Source organism: Camelus dromedarius, chromosome 7 (genome assembly GCF_036321535.1).
Source record: "Camelus dromedarius isolate mCamDro1 chromosome 7, mCamDro1.pat, whole genome shotgun sequence".
NCBI classification, from domain to species: domain Eukaryota; kingdom Metazoa; phylum Chordata; class Mammalia; order Artiodactyla; family Camelidae; genus Camelus; species Camelus dromedarius.
In genome coordinates, this window is record NC_087442.1 from 35,644,634 (window position 1) to 35,665,854 (window position 21,221).

At 37.9% G+C, this 21,221-nt stretch overlaps 1 protein-coding gene across 4 annotated transcripts in view; it reads right to left on the reverse strand.

Annotated features, from left to right (window-relative positions):
• Positions 1-21,221, reverse strand: part of GPR141 (G protein-coupled receptor 141) — a 174,032-nt gene that overhangs the window by 20,692 nt on the left and 132,119 nt on the right. Inside the window, exon 7 of one of the 4 annotated variants that reach the window (XM_064487442.1) lies at positions 13,830-13,892. The exons of the other annotated variants lie outside the window; for them this stretch is intronic. The gene's annotated coding sequence lies outside the window, so the exon portion shown is untranslated. Of the gene's footprint in view, positions 1-13,829; positions 13,893-21,221 lie in introns of those variants that run through there. 4 annotated transcript variants of the gene reach the window in all.

The following is a 21,221-nucleotide window of genomic DNA, read 5'->3' on the forward strand; positions in this document are numbered from 1 at the left end:
CACTAGGCAATCAGCAGATTTCTCAGCAGAAATTCTATAGGCCAGAGGGAGCAGTCTGTGAGTTCTTTCTATTCCCAGGGACAGCTTCCTTCAGATCTGTAGGTCTGTAGGTATTAAAATATGCTGTGAATTCTGATCCTCACATATATCCCTCTCCTCCTTACTGGAAATCTTGCTTCAAAGAAATACTTGTTGCCCAAGGATTGTGCTTTGTTTTCAAGAAATATCAAATCTGTGGAAGTGTGTTCCTGAAACTCCCCCATTTCCACGGCTGCAATGGTCTTCTTGCCACCCTCACCACAGCTTCTGGGCTACTTAAACCACCCAACCCCAAATGACAGAGAAACAACATGTCAGGGGACCAGTAAGGGAGGACGACTTCCGATAGACAAAACTTGGTAGTCAGCCGTGCTGGTAACTTCCTCCCTCCCCTCTAAGCTCCCATGTACCCCAGTGAAGAATTAAAACACAGGAAAGTAAGGATATGCTGTCACTAAAGAAGACTGTTTTTCACAATTTCATCTCACATGATTCAGGCTGAGTGTGTTTCATCAAGTATCACAAGTAGGCTTTGTTCCCTTTGGCACCACTATGATCATTTGTTGGCTAAATTTTCTACTTGTTTACCTTCTTCTCTGTTATCTTTTTTTCCTTCATAATAATTACTGAGGTTTTATTTCCTTTTCTTTTCTCAGTGTTTCTAGTTATTTTTTTTTATTATAAAAAGAGGCAACTAAATTAAAGAAAATAAAGAAAAATTAGAAGAACAGAAATTTTCCACTCTTTTCAATCTTTTAGTATTTTCTGCTACTATCTTTGTATGCATCTATGTTAGTGAGATAGATAATAATCACATTGTGTCTCAATTTTCAACCCATATTTTTTCACTAGTAATATGTTGAAGTAATTAGCCTTGAAGCTTCTGTACTTTTAAATGACTACATAACATCCCATCAAGTGTTCGCCTTCAATGTAATTTAACCAAATTTTCAGTAATCAGACATTTCTAACTTAATGTTGTTATAAATAATTCTATGATAAATATTTTGTGAATTAAGCATTGTACACATTTTAGATTATTTTCAGAAGCCGGTATCTAAGAAAAGAGTGGTTGTGTGACATGAAAATAATTCGTGGATCTAGACTTATATTGCCAAATTGCTTTACATTGACAGATACAAAATATTCATTTAAAGTAAAAAATTTTTCCCTGCTTCCTAATTTAAGCTATTTCTATCAAGCAGTTTTTTTTTTTAAATACTTCATTCAAATGACTCCACCCAATCTTTATTTGTCGTTCTTGTGGGCAGAATACTGAAATGAGAGAAACAGGGAGCTGTGGGTAAAATACTGTCACGTAATGCATTACCCCTTGAAACATACTCTCAGCCCCCAGTAAGCTGAGCCAACAATGAAAGGCAAGTATTCCATAGGTTCTATAGGTATTCTGTTCAAATCCTGTCTTTGCTTCACATCTAAATAGAGTCTGGAAAAATCACGGACCTCTGTCTTGGAGCTCAGTATAATCTGCCAACCAGTCAAGACCACCTGGGGAGGAGTGGGTGTAGACAATGACTTTCGGGGAGGCTGAGTCTCTCTATTCAAGGAAAGGTGGCTTTTCACTTGAGAACTAACCAATATCTATGGTTGGAAGGCACCATACCTCCAAAGTGAATGTGAAGCATCTCACTCGGAGCAGTAAGACTTTCCACAAGTCACAGCTTTGAGAAGTTAGCCAGGCAGACCTGCCGAGGCTCCCCCTCCTCCCGTCTCCAGGCTCAGGTGCCTCTGGCTTTATGCGTTCTCATCAGCAGTGGGCACTTGTATTCTAGCACCATTATGCCGGCAGCAATAGCTAGGATGTCCTCCGTCCTTCCTCGGTGCCTGGTACTGTGATGGAAATGCCATGTACATTGCTTATAATCCTCCCAAGAAGTCTAGGATCTGGGTATTTTTATCCCAGATATCTGATGAAGAAACTGAGGCTCAGGAAAGCGAAGCAACTTTCCCAGGTTCATTCAGCTAACAAGTGGCAGCGCTGAAGCCCAGACGCCGAGCGCCCCTTCATAGGGCTGCCGCAGTTCAGAAGTCATCCTCCTGTGACAGGAGGTGGCCATTCCATCCTGCTGCATCCCTGCTCGCCTCTAAGGCAGGGACTTTCCTAGACTGTTGGTTCTTGTTTCTCCACCGCACTTGTTTATACCTCTGTGGCCAGTTACCCAGGTATTTAAAGGCAGTTCATTTGAACACTAGTAGAAGACTTGGAGGAGTAATTAAAATAGGCCCACTCAGTAGTCTCTAAAGCCAATAAATGTTTGAGAAATTGTTCATCAGGTTGAAATATAACAGAAAAACAAAACTGCATTAAACTTCAATTATCAAAATTTAATTTGTCCTGAAGATAGAATCCTGAGTCCTTTTCTTAATTCCTTTTTACTTTTTGAACTGTAAGTTCATAATTCCCTCTTTTTGAGATTGGAAATCACACAGAGAGATGGTTACAGGGGGCTCTGACCAGCTGCTCAACACCAGATGAATCTAGCCCAGGGACGGCCACGTCTGGTCGTTGTTGGACACAAGGGGCTGCTGTCTGTAATTTCCCGCTGCCTGTGCCCAGGGATCCCTGATGTGCCACTGGGACACAGCCTTCTTCTAAGAGTGCCAGGCAGGAGTCGCACCGCATCTTTCCTCTGGCTGCTTTGACCCAGCTCTCTCTGGGTCTTGAGTATCCTGGAACCCCCCAAACCTCCTCTCATGCTGATGCTTCTTTCTTTACTCCATGCCCTCAAATTAATTTAGATGTATCTCTTTGATTATTGACCCTCCCAGGACCAGCCAGCCCCTCAAATATTGACTCCAGCCTGGCTCTGAAGTTCTCTAGGGCCTCCTTCCTCTGTTACTCATTCTGGCCCCTGCTTCCAAGGGCTGCTTCTGCTTCCCGTCATCACTGCTTCACTCCTAATGGAACTTCTAAAAGAATTCAAGCTTTGCCTTACGCTCTTGTTCCCTCACCTCTTTCCTTCAAAGTTTTCCCCCTGTCCCATCCCACAGGGGCCCAAGTAATTTCTTGCAGAAATCCCAGACTAGGAGGAGGTGCCACTTGTTTCTTCAGTTTCCCGTCTAATTCTCAGCTACCCCCACTACTTTATTTTTGGTTTGCTACCCAGCTTCCTCTGAACTTCATATTCTAACCATAGCCAAGATGAATTCTTAGACAATTTAGTCTTTTCTTACAAAAATGACTCATGACTTTCAGATATGTGTGGCAAAGGGTATGTTTCAGTTTTTTTGAAGAGAGGAACTAAGTTTCTCCAGATTACAGGAGAGCATCTGATGAAATTCTCCATTTACAAATAGTAAAATATACTCTTCATACCTCTATACTGCACCCCCCACCAACCACACACACGCAACATTTATCAAGGCAGTTTAAAATAAAAGAGTATTACTAATCTGAGCTCTGTTTGAGATCATGTATCTTCAAATTCCATACTGTTGGTAGGCACCCAAAACTTAAAATTCCCTAAGGTTCTCTGAGTCAAAGATATCTTCATATTCTCTATCATTCACCCTTGTGACCTCAGAAGAACCAAGACTTACGTGGATGAGGTGCCAGCTGGCAAATGTCCTGTTTCCTTTGCCTACTGGTGCTCTTTCAAGAAGTTCTATGAATGTCACTTATCTCAAATCAGGCTCACCAGCAGAAAACACTTTCTAGCCCACATTTTCTCTAAAGTTTCTATATTATCGGGAGTCACCATTCACTTTCTTCATAACATTTAACACAATGCCTAATTATAAATGTACCTGTTAGTTTGTATATTGATTGACTACTTTTCTCACTAGACAAGAATCTCTATGAGGGCAGTGACTATCACTATTTAGTCCATCACTAGTTGATGCTAGGTCCACAGTAAACACTAAATATTGTGTTGATTATTTGTTGAATTTAGGGCTTCTAATCCTCCTTACTAGCTATAAACCTTTTAATGGTGGAATCTTTCAATATAATTGATATATTTTATCCTTGAGAGAAGAAGGAATGCATCACAAAGCTATGAGACCAGGGGACCTATTTCCTGGTGTATTTATTATCTTTGAACAATTTATTTAATTTAAGATGTATCTGTTTTACCAAGAGATGTATAAAGATTGTATAGTAATGAATGAGGGACAGATAGTACAAAGAGACATGGGCCTGCCCTCCAGGAACTTATAATGTAGTGTAGGAGGCAGATGCATGTAGTAGAAAATGTGGAGGCGGAAGGAGATAGTGCCTTGAGAGCAGACTGGTGGGGGCAGAACAAGCCACACTGGGAGAAGGAGGAATCCAGGGAGGCTTCACAGAGGAGGCTGCTTTTGAAATGGAACTGAACGATAGAAAGGATTTTGTGGGCAGAAAGAGAGTAGAGGAAAGGAGGAGGAGACTGGAAGTGTCAGAGGACGGAACAGCATGAAACACAAAGGACAGACACCAAACTTTAAAGGGTTTGTTAATGAATGACATGGTCTTCTCCATTACAGCCTGAATGTGTCAACCAACAAACACACCACCTCCAAAGATCTCAATTATCCAGTCCTGGTTGTTCAGAGGTGTCCTCAATGCATTTAACTTTGGAGGCAGGGCAGGGAGGTGACAGTAAGAGAGATGTTTGTTTTTCTCTTTTATTGGTTCATTTTAGACCATATGGGTTACTCTAGAGGAAAGAAGCATAGCTTTTCCCTTTCATAGATTTGAAATCAGCTTCTAATTCTTCTCCCAAGGCCTCAGTACACACTTTCTGGGCCGCTTTCCCTGCTGACAGTTATTATGTGTTTTAAAATGATGTAAATTTTAACCTTAGTCAGAGACATACCCAATTAGGGGAAGGCTCATCTGTAATGAGACACAGCCATCGTTTACACATGGCCTTGGCCCCCTTTTGAAAATATCCATCATGGAAAAAGGAGGCTCATTGGCTAGGAAACTTTCCACATATCTTCCTGGACTCCTTCTAAAGAGCTGGACCCTAATAAATGCTCACAACACTCTTAGCCCCATGGGACACATTTTGTCCATCTCCAGTCCATAAGGCAAACCCTCCCTTTAATGTTTAGATACAAAGAGTTTGAGTTAAAAAAAATAGCTGAAAGTTCAGCAACACTATGTCTTCTTTTATAAAAAATAAGATACAAGTAAATAAAGTTGAAACTTTATACAGAAATAGAAATTCTTAAGAAGGGAACCATATATAAACTGAAAGAAAAACATACTTTGCTGTGCACGGATTCTTGAGCAACAGAACCAACTCACCAAAGAATACAGAAGTTACCACATTCAGCCAACAAGAAATGATACTTTTGATCACATGCTAATTTTTTGGACCATCCTTATTGAAAATATAAATCCTCCTCCCCCCAAAAAACCCAGTGAAATAGGATAAGTTTTGTTCTTTAAGGTGGTACATTTTCTACTAAAGTCTTGGAAATTACTTCTAATCTCTATCCATCCTACTCCCTAACAAAGCTTATTTTTTCCTGTGTCCCAATTTTTCCCAGCAACATATTACATATGCCATCCCCCTCAAAGATTCTAACTAGTCCTTCATGCTGTAAGTCATCTTTCATTTCCTTCAACAATTTTCCATTATTCATACCCAAAGGTAATTATCTTTCTGAACCTAATAGTTGCACCACTTTTGTTTCATACCATTTCAAGATTTGATTATAGTTATTAATTTAGCTTTTTCCTCTCTATAATAAAATATAGACACCCAGGGCAGGAACTATGTCTAGTTTTTTTCCATTTCCCCCACAGTTTTTTGTTTTTTTAATTTATATTTTTTAATTGAAGTATAGTTGGTTTACAATGTTGTGTCAATTTCTGGTGTAAAGCATAAAGTTTCAGTCATACATATACATACATACATTCATTTTCATATTCTTTTTCATTATAGGTTACTATAATATATTGGATATAGTTCCCCATGCATACATACATTCATTTTCATATTCTTTTTCATTATAGGTTACTATAATATATTGGATATAGTTCCCCATGCTATACAGAAGAAACTTGTGTTTATCTATTTTATTTACATAGTAGTTAGTATCTGCAAATCTTGGACTCCCAATTTATCCCTTCCCATCCCCTTTCTCCCTGGAACTGTAAGTTTGTTTTCTATGTCTGTGAGTCTATTTCTGTTTTGTAAATAAGTTCATTTGTGTCTTTTTTTTTTTTAATTCCACATATGAGTGATATCATATGGTATTTTTCTTTCTCTTTCTGGCTTACTTCACTTAGAATGCCGATCTCCATGTCCACCCATGTTCCTGCAAATGGCATTATTTTATTATTTTTTATGGCTGAGTATTATTTAATTGTATAAATATACCACAACTTCTTTATACAGTCATCTGTCAATGGACATTGTAGGTTGTTTTCATGTCTTGGCTACTGTAAATAGTGCTGCTGTGAACATTGTGGTATATGTATCTTTTTTGAATTAGATTCCCCACAGTTCTTAGTAAAACTGTTGCGTCCATGGTTCACTGAAAGAATGAATGATGTTGTGGACAGTTGTGTTTGCCTGCTTCCTCAGGCTCCATTTCTGCCTTCCTCAAAGTCCATTATTTCCATTTCAGGGTCTAAGTCATTCTGAAGAAGTTGACTCTATGTCTCAACTTCAAAGATGGGATTCTAAACCTGGGCTAAGGTAAACTAAGTAGCACATTTCAACCCCCATCTCATACCCAATCACAATTATTGGTTTAAGATGGACATATGGCCTCAAATGATCCAATAAGAAAGAATTTTAGGACTCTTTCTGGAACTGCTAGACAAAGGCAAATTCTTTTAGAAAGTGAAATGTGTATATTTGAGACTTAAAAGTGCGGTAGCCATGTCACTACCATAACAGAAGTCAGCATATGTTAAGGTCATGATGCTGATTAGGTGGTAGCTTGGCAATGGACATTTAGGTATCTGGCATATGAAGTATGTTCTAGTAGGAGAAAAAACAGGAGACAAAATACCCTATCGAATGTTGAGCCCATCAAAATGTGATAGTTAAAAAAAGTTAAATTAGAGTTTCATCCAGTTGGCATTCATACAAATGCCATTATTTCCTTATCTGTACTATGAAACCAATAATGAGGTAAATTATGTAAGGCACTCAGCACAGGGCTGGACACCGAGCAGCCATTCCACAAATCTCAATAGTTTCTTTTTCTGTTCTTCCCTATCTAGAGGTCTTTTTCAAAAAACAAAAACAAAACTGAAATATATCAATTACCCAAAATTCTTGCAATATAGCATGTTCTGAATAATTCAGAATAAAGATAAATAATATTCAGGAAAGAAATTTCATCTTCCAACTTTCATAAGGATTCAACCAACCCAGACCAGGACTCACTGATTTTTTTTTTTTTTTTTTTTTGAGACTCATAGTGCTTGAGATACAGATGAATGGGAAGCCACTGCAAAGAACATAACAGCTTACATCTGGTTTCTACACAACAGAGTAACAAACCATGATGTAACAGTGCTTGTTACCAAATAGCACGTTAAAATACAGAAAAAAATAAACTCTTGATTTCTTGGACTGGACCTGTACAATAAAAAGTATTCACTGGAAAATAAGGATAACATAAAGAAAGAAACCCCGGTTTGATTTATTCAAGGTTTCTGGGATAAATTCAAGTTTGCTTCGCTTCTTTGTTGATTGTTCTTTAACTTGTATTGCCTAAGAAGTTGTGTAACCAGCAATCAGTTACCAACGGTTCCGAGTTATTTAAAAATCCTATTACAGATGTAACCCACTAGAATCTAGTAGACTGTAAGCCTGCATAACAGTTACCTGCTACCAACTTACCTTTTATTTTGTTGCAGTGTGAGGAACGCCTACTCTTTTACTATTCCTAAATTCTTTTAGAGCCTTATGGGGAAATACAGTCCTTTGAAGTAAAATTAACTAGCTAGTTCCATTAGCGAAACTGTGGACTATCACTCTGTCAATTACCATGATTAAATATAGTAATTTAAATAAAATAGGAGAAAAATAGCCTGAGCTTGGGCCTGAGCTCTGCCACCCTTTGGCTGTGTAACTCTCTTCACTTCACAGCATTACCCCTCAGCTCTGTAGAAGATAATAATAATCCATGCCCAGCCAAACCCATAGGCTCTCAAGAGCATATAAAAGGATCCCACCAACAATTGCCACCAAAATACCTAGCATAAAACCTATCCTTCACTGTATCTCAGAGGAAAATCTGGAAAGTCAGGTCTAGGAGGGGAGAAGAGGATGAAACAAAAGACATGCAAAAGAATAACAGAAAAACCATTGGCTTTCCAGCCAAAAAAGACCATTTTTGAATTCTAATACAAATATCAATTTGATCTTAAGCAATTTATTTAATCTCCTGGGGTTCAACTTCCCTATTGATATAATGGAGATTACACTAACAATATTGCAGAATCATTAAGTGAGATGTAAAGGGTCCAGTATAAAGGCTTGCATTAAGAACTTCTTAATAAATGGTAGCCGAAATTACACAGGATAATCAAGTAAAGAAATGAGATTTCAGTCACATAAATATATAACTAACGGGTATTTTACACTGTGAATTGGAGGTTCCTTAGCAACAAGACAGGATATATTGAAGATGGCATGTAATTAAAGTGATGCAACAATTGTAGACATAGAGTCTGGAAACTTTCATTAAGTAATAAGGCTTAACATAGACAAGTGTAACAATGGAACCATGTGGAACACAGGGAAAGAATTAGGCAACTCTAGGCAGCAAAAGAGGAAGAGAAGTCTAAACAAGACCTAATAGATGTGTCTTGGATACACTGGCTTAAGTTTGTTTTATTTTGTTTTTAACAGTTTATCTATTTTAAAAAAGCATTATAAATTAGCACGAGAATCCAATGGTACTTTATCTGAATTTTTTATATGTAATATTTAACTTGATTGCTATCACAGTGTATATATTTGTGGCAGTGCATTATTTGCCCAATTTTTCACTCTTCACTGTGTGCACACACTGTGACGTGTGACTTTGCAGTCCCTCCCACCACAGAGCAGAATGTATTTCCAGCCCCCTTGACTTTGTGTTTGATCAAGTGACTTGCTTTGGCTAAAAGACTAAGGTAGAAGTGACAGTGTGAGAGTTTCAAGCTTAGACATTAAGCGGCAATATTTCAGCACACTCCCTGTGCTTCTGCCATTACCCTGAGAAGAGCATTCTGGGCTAGCCCCTGGTCCCAGAAGGAGGGTGAAAGACACACAAAGTAGAGTTAAACCACCCAGAAGCGCCCAGCCTCAGTGAGCAGACAAAGGATTTTGGATCAAGACCAACAGATTTGCAGAGCCAACCAGCTGAGCCTAGACCAGCTGGCTGACCCTCAACTAACACACAGGTCCACGAGGATAAATACTTGCTCTTTGTGCTATGGAGTCTTGGGATGACTTATTACACAGCATTTTGCTGGCAGTAGCTAACTGAATACAACATCCTTAATAGGTATCTTGTCTTTTTTTTTTTTTTTAAATAGTGTCTCCATCTGCTCATGCATTTCCACCAGAAAGGCAACCACTCTTTGCCATCTTTCAGGTATCAGGTTTACGTTTTTTTAAAAATAGCCTTTGATTCATAACCTAATACATTATCCAGAGACACAGAGAAAGGTTGTATGAGGAAAGAATGTCAGTCTAATTTCTATGGTCCAAACAAAAGCAGTATTAAGTAGGCAAAATTGATAACTTTATAAATTTTTTTTCATACTTTTTAGTACCTATCTTACCTACTCTCCACAGGTACATATATGAGTATTCTAAGTCTAGTAACTACCAGTGTGAACCCTTGGGCTCTTTTCCCGTCAACAGCGAATGTACACCAAAGGAAGCCATTGACAAAATGAAAAGACAACCTACTGAATGGGGAAAAATATTTGCAAATGATAAAGGGTTAATATCCAAAGTACACAAATAGTTCGTAGAACTCAACTTCAAACAAACAACCTGATTAAAAAATGGGCAGAATAGACTTTTCCAAAGAAGACTAGACATTTTTCCAAAGAAGATATACAGATGGCCAACAGGCACGTGAAAAGATGCTCAACCTTGCTAATCATCAGAGAAGTACAAGTCAAAACCAGTGAGATCACCTCACACCTGCTGGAATGGTTATGATCAGAAAGACCACAAATAACAAATGTTGGTAAGGATGCAGAGAAACAAGGGAACTCTTGTACACTGTTGGTAGGAATCTAAGCTGGTACAGCCACTGTGGAAAACAGTATGGAGTTCCTCAAAAAACTGAAAACAGAACTACTATGTGATCCCACAATCCCATTCTTGGGTATATAGCTAAAGAAAATGAAAATACTTATTTAAAGAGATACATGCACCCCTCCACAATGTTCACAGCAGCATTATTTGCAATAACTGAAATATGTGTGTGTGTGTGTGTGTGTGTGTGTGTGTGTGTGTGTGTGTGTGTGTGTGTGTGTGATGGAATACTACTCAGCCATAAAAAGGAATGAAATTTGCCATTTGCAACAACATGGATGAACCTGGAGGGTATTAAAAAAAAAAATTACGCCCAGTGAAATAAGTCAAACAGACAAAGACAAATACTGTATGTTACCACTTATATGTGGAGTCTAAAAAATAAAACAAACAAGTGAATAAAACAAGAAAAATAAATTTACAGATATAGAGAACAAACTAGTGGTTACCAGTGGGGAGAGGGAAGATGGGAGGGGCTCATAAGGGTAGGGGATTAAAAGGTACAAAGTACTTATGTATAAAATAAATAAGCTACAAGGGTATATTGCACAACACAACAGGAGATATAGCTGATATTTTATAATAACTGTAAATGGAGTATAATCTATAAAAATGTTGAATCACTAAGTTGTACACCTGAAACTAACATAATATTATAAATCAGCTATACCTCAATAAATATAAATAAAAGATTAAAATTTTTAAAAAGACAAATGAACTGTTTTTATAGCTAAAAAAATAATTTACCAGCAGAGGTAGAATTTTTCTTTAAGAACTTGATTTTTAAAAGAAGGCATTAACCTAAAGGAATTAATCTGTGATGAAAATTTGAAGACATCAAGTAGATTCAAGAAGGCAGCCCAGTCTTTTCCATAAATCACACCAGGTAGGTAACACACAGCCAACCCACAATTTACTTGCTCTGGACCCCATGGCTTGATTTTTCCAGCATACGTTCCCAGACAGTTCAAAATGAATTCATATGTACTTCAACAGGCCTATAGCTAAGGAGTTGCTCACTTTGGTTCCTTATCAAGAAACATCTAGATGGATGCCACTCATGATTAGTCAGTACTTTGGCACCGTGGACATCACCACAGCCCCACCCAGACCAACCGAATCAGAATCTCTGGAGTGAGGCTCAGTGTTGTTTTAGCAAGTTCTCCAGAAGATTTTTGGTCATGTTAAAATGTGAGAACTACTGCTTTAGATACCTTGAACAAGTCACCTCCCTGTCCTTGGTACATCTGTCTGCAAAAGGAAGAGGTCAGCTTGGGATATCTCAGTAGACCCTTGAAGCTCTGTCATTCTGTTATTTTATTCCGAATAATTTCAGTCTCTCCCCCTGCTTTGTTTTTTGTTTTCATTTCGATTCACGAGTATTGCAGAACATAAAAGAAGATCCTGAAAGCTAGACCATGTGGTGAGCCATTCCCACTCTCACCCTAAAGAACCTAGAACACTATTAGTTATAATAAACACATTGAATATTTGATTAAGCAGGTGTGGAGTTCTGAAATTCAGGAATAAAAAAATCGTGTTAGACATACAAGTAAATAGCAATTAAAATTTTGTAAGCAGAGCAAAAATACTTTCCTGTTACTTCCTAGCTCTGGTCAGAAAAAAATGACCATATCAGTAACAGTCAGCATCCCTGACACTCAGATTGTGAGTTTTCAATACAATTTCCCACTAAAAGGATCAGAGCTGCCTGCCGCGAAGAACTAAGGGAGAGGAGAGAATTCTAGATTTTAAAACATGTAATAAACAAATCAATAGAAGCAATGTATAGGTCTTATTAGGAACCAAACTCAAGAAACCAACTGGAAAAAAAATGAGGCAATCAGGAAAATTTGAACACTGACTGAGTATTGTATAATATTAAAGAATCTCATCTTTTAGACATACAGATCAAAATATTTATGGATAAGATAATGTTACATCTGGGGTTTCCTTCAAAATGACCCAGTTGTTGGGGTTGGGGGAGTGGAATGAATCCAACCAGAGCAACTGTGGGTGGTTGTACTGCTGCTGAGGGGCGTAGTTGGGCATTTGGCACCTGGGGCTCACTGCTCCCTACTGTACTGTGTATGTCAAACTTTCCATAATGACACTTAATTAGTAATCTGAAAAGAAATGCGTAAGTGCAGAAAACATTTCCTTAAACAAAGAGAGACAATGGTGAAAGATGGATATACTTCCGTTTTCTATGATGAAGAGTAAATATGATAAAATTCAGTGCCTCCAAAGGAAACATAGCCAGTGGGGTTCCCTCCAGATCATCAAATACCCTCAGTTTCTCTGCCGAGAACCCATCCTCATTTTATCCTCTGTGCAGAGGGCTTTGTGAACAGAGAATCCACGCTGTGAAACAAATGCTGAGAGAATGCTTAGCACAGGAGTGCTGGGCAAACAGCGGGCATCCAACGACTGTTTGCTTAATAAAAAATACACCTCCTGGTAGCAGGAAGAGAGGCCACCAGCTCACAAACAGCATGCATGCTTTAGTCCCCGCAGCTCCTGCTCTTGCACTCAGTACCCAACCCTTCTCACCCTTAAGTATTATTTGCCGTGTCCAGTGGGGGTTCCTTGTGATTATCTGAGCTTTGCACTTGGCAGGAAACATTTAGTTCAGGACTGCCCTTAGCAGACACTTCTTTTCTCTGTGGCTTTAATGAGTTGTATTGACAAGGTAAAGTGACCCTGCTACTAATGGTCTTTAAATAAGTGAAAGTTAAAACAACAATAAGATCTTTTCCATCTAGTGAAGTAAAATATCGTGACAGTCTTCAGTGCTAGCAACGATGAATTGACAATGCTCACTAGAGATGAAATTGGGACCACATCTCTAGAAATCACTTTGGCAGTGTATGGCAAGTTCATGAACAGCATTTGTGCTCTCTGAGGCAGTAATCCTTCTAGGAATTACTAACAGCACTACCAGTAATGTGTACAAAATACACACGCTAAGATCCAAAGAGACTTGTTAACAATACGTTAGTTATGCTACACTAAACCGCAATACCACTAGAACTATGCTTATAAAGAAGTATTAAATAAAATAGAAAATTCCTGTGATGAAGAAGACAAGATTGTTTATACATTGTGATCCCTACTATACAATCTGAATATATGTATTTATTGAAAGTGACTGTTTCAAATATTTAAGAGTAGTTGCTTTGGGCAGTGGACCATGAATGATTTTGACTCCTTTCTATGTACTTTTCAATATTTCCTAAACTTTCTTTGATAATAAAAATACTGTTTTCATAATCATAAAGATATTTTTAAACTATTCATTCTTCTAATAGTTCCTCCATTATGTAATATTACCCTACCTTTCCTTATTGCTTGATGATAATGACTTTGGTGACAGAAACAAACAACAGCCTTAGATGTACTTATAGTAGGGACTACGGCTTGTGCAACTATATATAGTTTTCCTTATTTCAGCTAAAAATATAATTTAATAACACCTCCATCTCAAGGTCATTTGGGAAATAAGTGAGACACAATGAATAAAAGAATCTTTACGAACCTTCAAGTCCACAGTTTCCTTTGTATGTAAAATGTTGAGAAGACTTGGGTGAGATACCACACAGGGACATGCACTGTAATCTATGAAATATTGTAAAAATGGTAGCCATTATTGTTACTTATTTGAATGAGTACTTTAAGTAAGGCATTTGGGCTTTGTCATCTTGTTGCTGCTCAAACCCTCTTGCGTAAGGAAGCCAATGTTTACTCAAGGAAAGGACCCTGTCTATCTGGGATCAGTCCCTGTACACGACTCCGTTTCCCGTCATCAGTCTTCTGAAGTAATCTGCCTTTTCCCAGGCGGGGCACATGCCTTTCCTGCAAGCATAGCATTCCTCTCAGACACATTATTACTCATTTTCCCAGGTCTTATGAGGGCAGTTTTAGCTTTCACTACTCCCTGCAAATGACACCTCCCTTTGTCACCACCCCATTAGAACCCCCATTAAACTGTGGAGGAAGAAATGTGTCCCTTAGCACAATAATAAATTCAGGAACAACTTCCTGCATAATTGGAACACAGACTGCTTTTGGCCAACTTTTTTTTTTTGCCAACTAATTTATCAGGAGAAAATTTGGAAAGAATGCTGACAGAATCAAGGACTAGATTCAGAGCTCAGTTCAGTGACTAAATTAACTCTTTACCTAGGTTCAGCCATTATTCCTCATCATGCTTCAATGCGGTCACTTATAAAATTATATCCTTAAATCTGCTGGGCTGCTGTGACGGTTTAAATGAGATAACTTCTAGAGTCAAAACATCTTAGAGGTCACATACTATCTAGGAGGTCATATACACGCCAATGTTCTTTTCAATTTAGGAAATTTCTTTTATATCCAGACAGACACTGCCAGCCTCATAGAATTCACACTTTGTTTTGCAAGACAGTCCATGGTATCGTTAGACAAAAATACTGGCTGGAAAGTTCTTTATTATATTGTACAGAAGTCTACCTCCCTCTAATACCTTACCAGAGTTATAGTTCTATTCTTGGGGTCTTTACAGTGTTAATGTTTTCCCTTTCTAAATGATATTTCTTCATCAACTGAATATTCCTATCTTCTCTCTTCTCTCAATTTCTGTACCCTGCCATCTTTTCTTATTCAAGCAAGTAACTAAGATTTCCAGCATAGTGTAGGATTACAGACTTCGGCGCTGGAATCTTGCCTGTATTATTTACTAGCTGGGCCATCTTGGGCAAGTTACTTAATTAATATCCCCAGACTTCATTTACCTCATCAGTCAGCTGGATGATTTAATGTTACATATTTCATAAAGTTGTTGTACTAAGTGTTTTATTTGCATTTTTATTTGCAGATAGTCTACATGAAACAAATCGTAGGACTTGGTAGAGATTGCACTTCATAAATGTTCATCATTGATGATGGTGATAAGCACGACATGGTTTCCAGTACCCTTCTCATATGACGAGATTATCTGGACATTCTAGTTTACCAATGTCCTCCTTCCATTTTAATGGCAGAACTGGAGGCATAAACATGTAATAATCAGGAAAACTCAGAACACAGTGGGATGCTCACCACCTGATCTGGATATTAGCTATTTAAAAATCAAAGAAATTATTCAATCTCTCTAACCCTACAGATGTCTCACATGTAAAATGGGAATAACAGGAGTATCAGCTTTGTAAGGCCGTTGTGAACAGTTTAGTAACGGTGCTTTTCCTCAGGTACTAAATATGTACAACTCATGGTTCTAAGCACTACATTTAGGAGCATCTTGGCAAGCAGTAAACATTCAATATTATTATGATGGGAGAAGGTCTGGGAGGGTCAGGGTGCAGCTGTCTGCCTCTAGGGTGATATTTTCCCTCTAGACACAGAGTCTGAGGTTATCCCACCCCTGAGAAACTTCACACACATCTGACCACATCTCTGCCTGTCTCCACTACCAGACACTTTAACAGGAAGGAGGTAAAGGGAAGAAGAAGAGAAGAAGGTTGGGGAAGCACAGGAGAGAAAGAGGAAGAGGAAGAGGAAGAGGCCATAGCAGTGACGAAGAAATACAGACCACACCGGTAGGTGGGCACTCTCAGAAAGAGGGAACAAGAGAAAAGTCACCAGCAAGAGGAGGGCCTTCTGTTATTTTCCTTCATCCATGCCCCGTATCTCTGAAGGGGTCTATGATCAATACAATTTAGGTAAGAAAGGAAGAAAGGAAAGGAAGAGAGAGAGAGAGAGAGAGAGAGAGAGAGAGAGAGAGAGAGAGAGAGAGAGAGAGAGAGAGAAAGAAAGAAAGAAAGAAAGAAAGAAAGAAAGAAAGAAAGAAAGAAAGAAAGAGAGAGAGAGAGAGAGAGAGAAAGAAAGAAAGAAAGAAAGAAAGAAAGAAAGAAAGAAAGAAAGAGAGAGAGAGAGAAAGAAAGGAAGGAAGGAAGAAAGAGAAAGAAAGAGAGAAAGAAAAAGAAAGAAAGAGAAAGAAAGAAAGAAAGGAAAGAAAGAAAGAGAGAAAGAGAAAGGAAGGAAGGAAGGAAGGAAAAGAAAGAGAAAGAAAGAAAGAAAGAAAGAAAGAAAGAAAGAAAGAAAGAAAGAAAGAAAGAAAGGAAGAAAGGAAGAAAGGAAGAAAGGAAGAAAGAAAGAAAGAAAGAAAGAAAGAAAGAAAGAAAGAAAGAAAGAAAGGGGCCTTACAAAACTCACACCATCACTTGCTTGTAGAGACGCAATGGCATGAAGAACAAAGAACCTTAGCTTTGGTATCAGATGCATTTTCCCTTTTTGATAGTTGCTTTTTCGTGGCGCCCGTCACTAAGCCTCTCTATCTGAATGCCAGATTCAGCTGAGTGTCTGCAAGTATAGCTTTTGATTCATTTGACTAAGAGTCTCCTTATAGATTCTTTCTGCCATTAATCTGTGAATTTTTTTGGCATTGTCAGAAAATTAGAGGCACTGTAGGGGGATAAGAGGTCTTTCCATGCCCTCTCAGTACTTACAGAAATCTGGAGGATAGAGAAAAGTTCTCTCCACTGGGAGAGTTTAACCTCAAGCCTTCTTCTTCGAGCTGGGAAAGAGCTTTTACAAGCAACTGGATGTTCAGAGTTACTAACAGGCCTGAGCCCCTCTGTGCTCTGAATTTTGGAAGTTTACCTATCCCAAACCAGTGATTCTCAATCTGGTGACAGATTTGCACCATTTCCCCCCTTCTCCACACGCCCTAGAGTCCCTGGCCACAGGGTTTAGTGTTAGACGTCACCAATAATAAGTGTCTCTGTGGCAATCTGAACGTGAGCTGAAGAGAAGCCACAACTTCTCCTGTGTCAATAGCACCCAGGCCCAAGTGCTTAGGAGGAACAGACAAGCCCTTCTACTGGAGGGGCTCAGTCTTCCTGAGTCCCCCTCCTTGGAGCATACAGAGCTGTCAGTCTTCGGTGGTGGTTTCCTGAGATTTCTGTACCTCCTTATTTCCAGAAAAAAAAAAGCGATAGCTTCCCTAGTCTTCGTTCTTGCATCCCTTCCAATGGCATCGCAGCCTCTGCTCCTCTACGTTTAATTCCTCCCTGTTTGGAACACATGTTCTGTTTTTTTCTTCATGATACTCTGGTTGTTGCATCAATGCCAGCTGCATAGTAGAACTGCCTGGGGAGCTTTTGAAAAACACTGATGCATGGCTCCCACATCTGGGAAGGGGCCTAGGTAATAAAAATCCATATTTTTTAATGCTCTTCTAATATTTCCAATGGGCAACCAAGGATGAAAACCACTGTCTCAATCTCAAATTGAACTCCCAACCTCAGGCTGTGGTTTCTTTTCTGTCAGACTCTCATCTTATTATTATTTCAAATCAGGTTAACAAGTCAGAGAACTTACTCTATCCCTTCCCTCCATGTTTTTCCAACACACTGAGGAGAGGCCAGAACAAGCCGTTTTGAAAATGACCCAAGGTTTCTTGGTACCTGGCTGAAGGTACCTGGCAGATACAAATGCCACTGCAAATGTAAATACATAAAGAAATAAAATAATATATTTAAAGTAAATGACTTTAAAAAGATTGATCAAGCAGTTTGAAAAATAACCAAAACTGTACTTTTGAAATCAAAAAATATACTAATAGAACTAGAATCTCAAAAGACATATTCGACAAAGAAAATAAAAATTGGTGAACTGTGTAATAGATATGAAAAAAATTGCTCAGACTGCAGCTCAGAAAGGAAAATAATATAAGCAAACACACTGTATACCTTTCTTAGTACAAAAGAGAAGCAACATGGAGGTTAAATTTGTTCCAGAATAAACGATACAGAGAGCAAAGTAAAGGCAATTTTCTGAAAGAACATGGCTGAGAATTTTCCAGAATTGATGAAAAACATCGATCATCAGATTCAGTAAGGTCAAAATATCTTAGGCAGGGTGAATAAAGAGAAATTCATACACAGACACAGCACAGTGAAACTGCAGGATACTAAGGAAAAAGAGATGCTGGTGCTAAAGGCAGCCCATTAGAGAAGACGGATCACATACAAACAAAGCTTTACAGAGACAGGTGCGTTCTTAAAAGCAGCTCTGGAGGCCAGCATACTCTTCGACAATGAGTGAAAATAACCATCAGCTTCCAAAATATACCCAGCAAAATTATCTTTCAAGAATGTAGGCAAGAAAAAGACCTTTCATACAAACAAAAGTTGAAAGAGAGTGGCATCAATTTATTGTTACCTAAAGAGCATGTACAGGATATATTTAAGGAGGAAAGGAAGTTATACAAGAAGGAAAGTCTAAGTTGCAAAGGAAAACAATGTTAATCAAAGAAACTAAATATCTAGGTAAATCTAACCAGATTTTGCATAAAACAATAATAAAAAGGATATTTAATTTTTGCAGTTAAAATACAAGACAATACTAAAATATTGGGCAATAGTATCATAGAACTTGGAAGGGGGTTCTCTCGCAATGTGTTCTAAGATCCGGAAGAAAGTAAGACATTGTTTAACTTTGAAGTTCTTAAATTACATGAAATTTCATAATTCTTGAGTAGCACTAAAATAATCAAACTAGAATGTATGCCTTCCAAACTAGTAAAGGGAAAAAAATGAAGTGAAAAAAAGCAAGTTCAATTAATCCAAAAGAAAGGAACATAAGGAGGGAAGGAGGGAAGGAAGGAAGGAAGAGAAGGAAAAATGAAATCTACAAAAAGGTACACAAATAGCAAAAAACTAAAAGGTAGAAATATATGTACTTTTCATTAATAATTCATTTTTAGTGTGCCAAACTCTACAGTTAAAAGAGATTATCAAGGGAGAGGGGATAGCTCAAACTGTAGAGTGTATGCTTAGCATGCACGAGGTCCTGAGTTCAATCCCCAGTACCTGCCTCCAAATATAAAGAAATAAATCCAATTACCCCCCCATAAAAAATATTTAAAAAAGGAGAAAAAAAGATTATCAGACTTATGTCTAAAAATCCATTAGAAGTCCATTACTTAGACACATCTTAAATAAAAGAACCTAGAAAGATTGAAAGAAAAATATTAAAATGCTGTATCAGGCAAATTCTAATAAAAAAGAAAGAAAGGAAGGAAGGAAAGAAGAAATTAATATATCTATGTTGTCATTATTACAAAACGCCTTAAGTCATGTATAGTAAATGCTGTAATAGGTACAGCCTATTGTGAGGGAAAAGGGAGCATCACCTAATTCTTCACAGAAAGGTTTGGGGAAGAATTGAAAGAAGTTGAAGGAAGAAAAGGAAATAAACATTTGGCCAATGTTTGTTGAACAGCTGCCTATTCCTGGCCCTAACCCAGGCAATTTATTTACATTCTGTCCTTGCAATCCTTATGACAACTCTCTACAATATGAATTATTACCTCCAGGTTAAGTAGGCTGCCTAAGAGCTCATATATGGCTGAAGAGGAAATTGAATAAAATTCTATCAAACCAGAAAATTCACTTTGTTAAAACTGAGACAAGGCTTTTTTGTGTGTATAGAGCTGACAGATTAAATACAGAATACTCCGTTAGATCTGAAATCCAGATAAACAGCAAATAATTAATTTGTATAAGTATCCCATGCAATATTTGGGACATACTTATACTAAAAAAAGTTATTTACCATTTATCTGAAATTCAGATTTAACTGAGAGTCCTGTATTTTTGTTTTCTAAATTTGGCAACTCTAGGTAGGGGGTGAAATAAAAGGGGGACAGGATTGAGCTGAGATGACCGTGCTTATCAAAGGTCTCTGCTTGGGCCACAAGGGAAGATCCCCTCCATTCCTCTTGTGACAACCCATTCAATCACATGAAAAAATATATAGACTACTATTTTCTTAATTGTTATTTATGTGTACTTATTATTACTGTATAATATTATATAATAGTAATATTCTTATTATTATGTCACAAAGTAATATATAATAAAAGGTTGGAAAAGAAAAGAACTTTGGAAAAATACCCCTATCTTCTCTTCTTGACAATTCCATTGGAAACACTTGGAGGACTTGTTTTTAAGTTGCTAGATCACAAGTGAATTGTGAGATTTATTGTCCCTAAGCTTTCAAATAGAACTCTTAGAGGAGTATATTTACTATAACAATGTCCCATCACAATGACCAAGTTTCATGCATCATTGGGGACCACATTTTTGCTTTATAGTCTAAGCTGAGGGTACAAATCTTGGATTGGAAGAATGAAGCACCCAGGCTGGGCTACTCATAAATCTCCTGGGCAGGTAGGCTTTAAATTAAGTTTTATGGAACAGGAAGAACATTGGTTGGACTCTTCCATAAGAAAGAATATTGCCTAGTGGGCTCCACCCATAAAAATATGTCAGAGCTGGGTAAACAGTGTAAGTGAATGTATAAATTATATGATGGCTTTAACTCACATGAAAAATATTGTATGAACTTCAATTTTAAATGTGAAGTCATACAAATACACATCAGTTACCCATATACACCTGCATTTTCTCTGCACATTTGGAAAATGGGAGATTCTAATTGAAAATTTCTTTTAACCCAGAACAATGGCATTGCATGTGGTTGGGGAGCTTCATAGAACAACTCTGGTGATACACCTCACCCCATCTTCCCACCCTCAAGCCACAGATGAAGACAATGTGACGTGGCCGTGGTAGGTGATCTTTGTTTTTAACTCAGACACTACGTTCTGCCTTGCTGAAAGAGGAATCTATAAAAAGGGAACTGGGTGTTGAAGCTGGATATATAATGCCCTTATGATGCTGTGTTACTGAATCTTAGTTTCCACATTCACCCCCTAACCCTCACCTTTCAAAAAGTCAAACTGTTACAAAATACATTTTGCATTAAGTTTATTCTGATCATATAATCTTCTTTTGATGAGTCAGAAAGCAACCCAAGCATCTTCGTATGCCTCCAAGCCATCAATTCAATAATTCATTAAAATTGAGGAATAGGGTGTAATGAAAAGACTGTGGGGCTTAA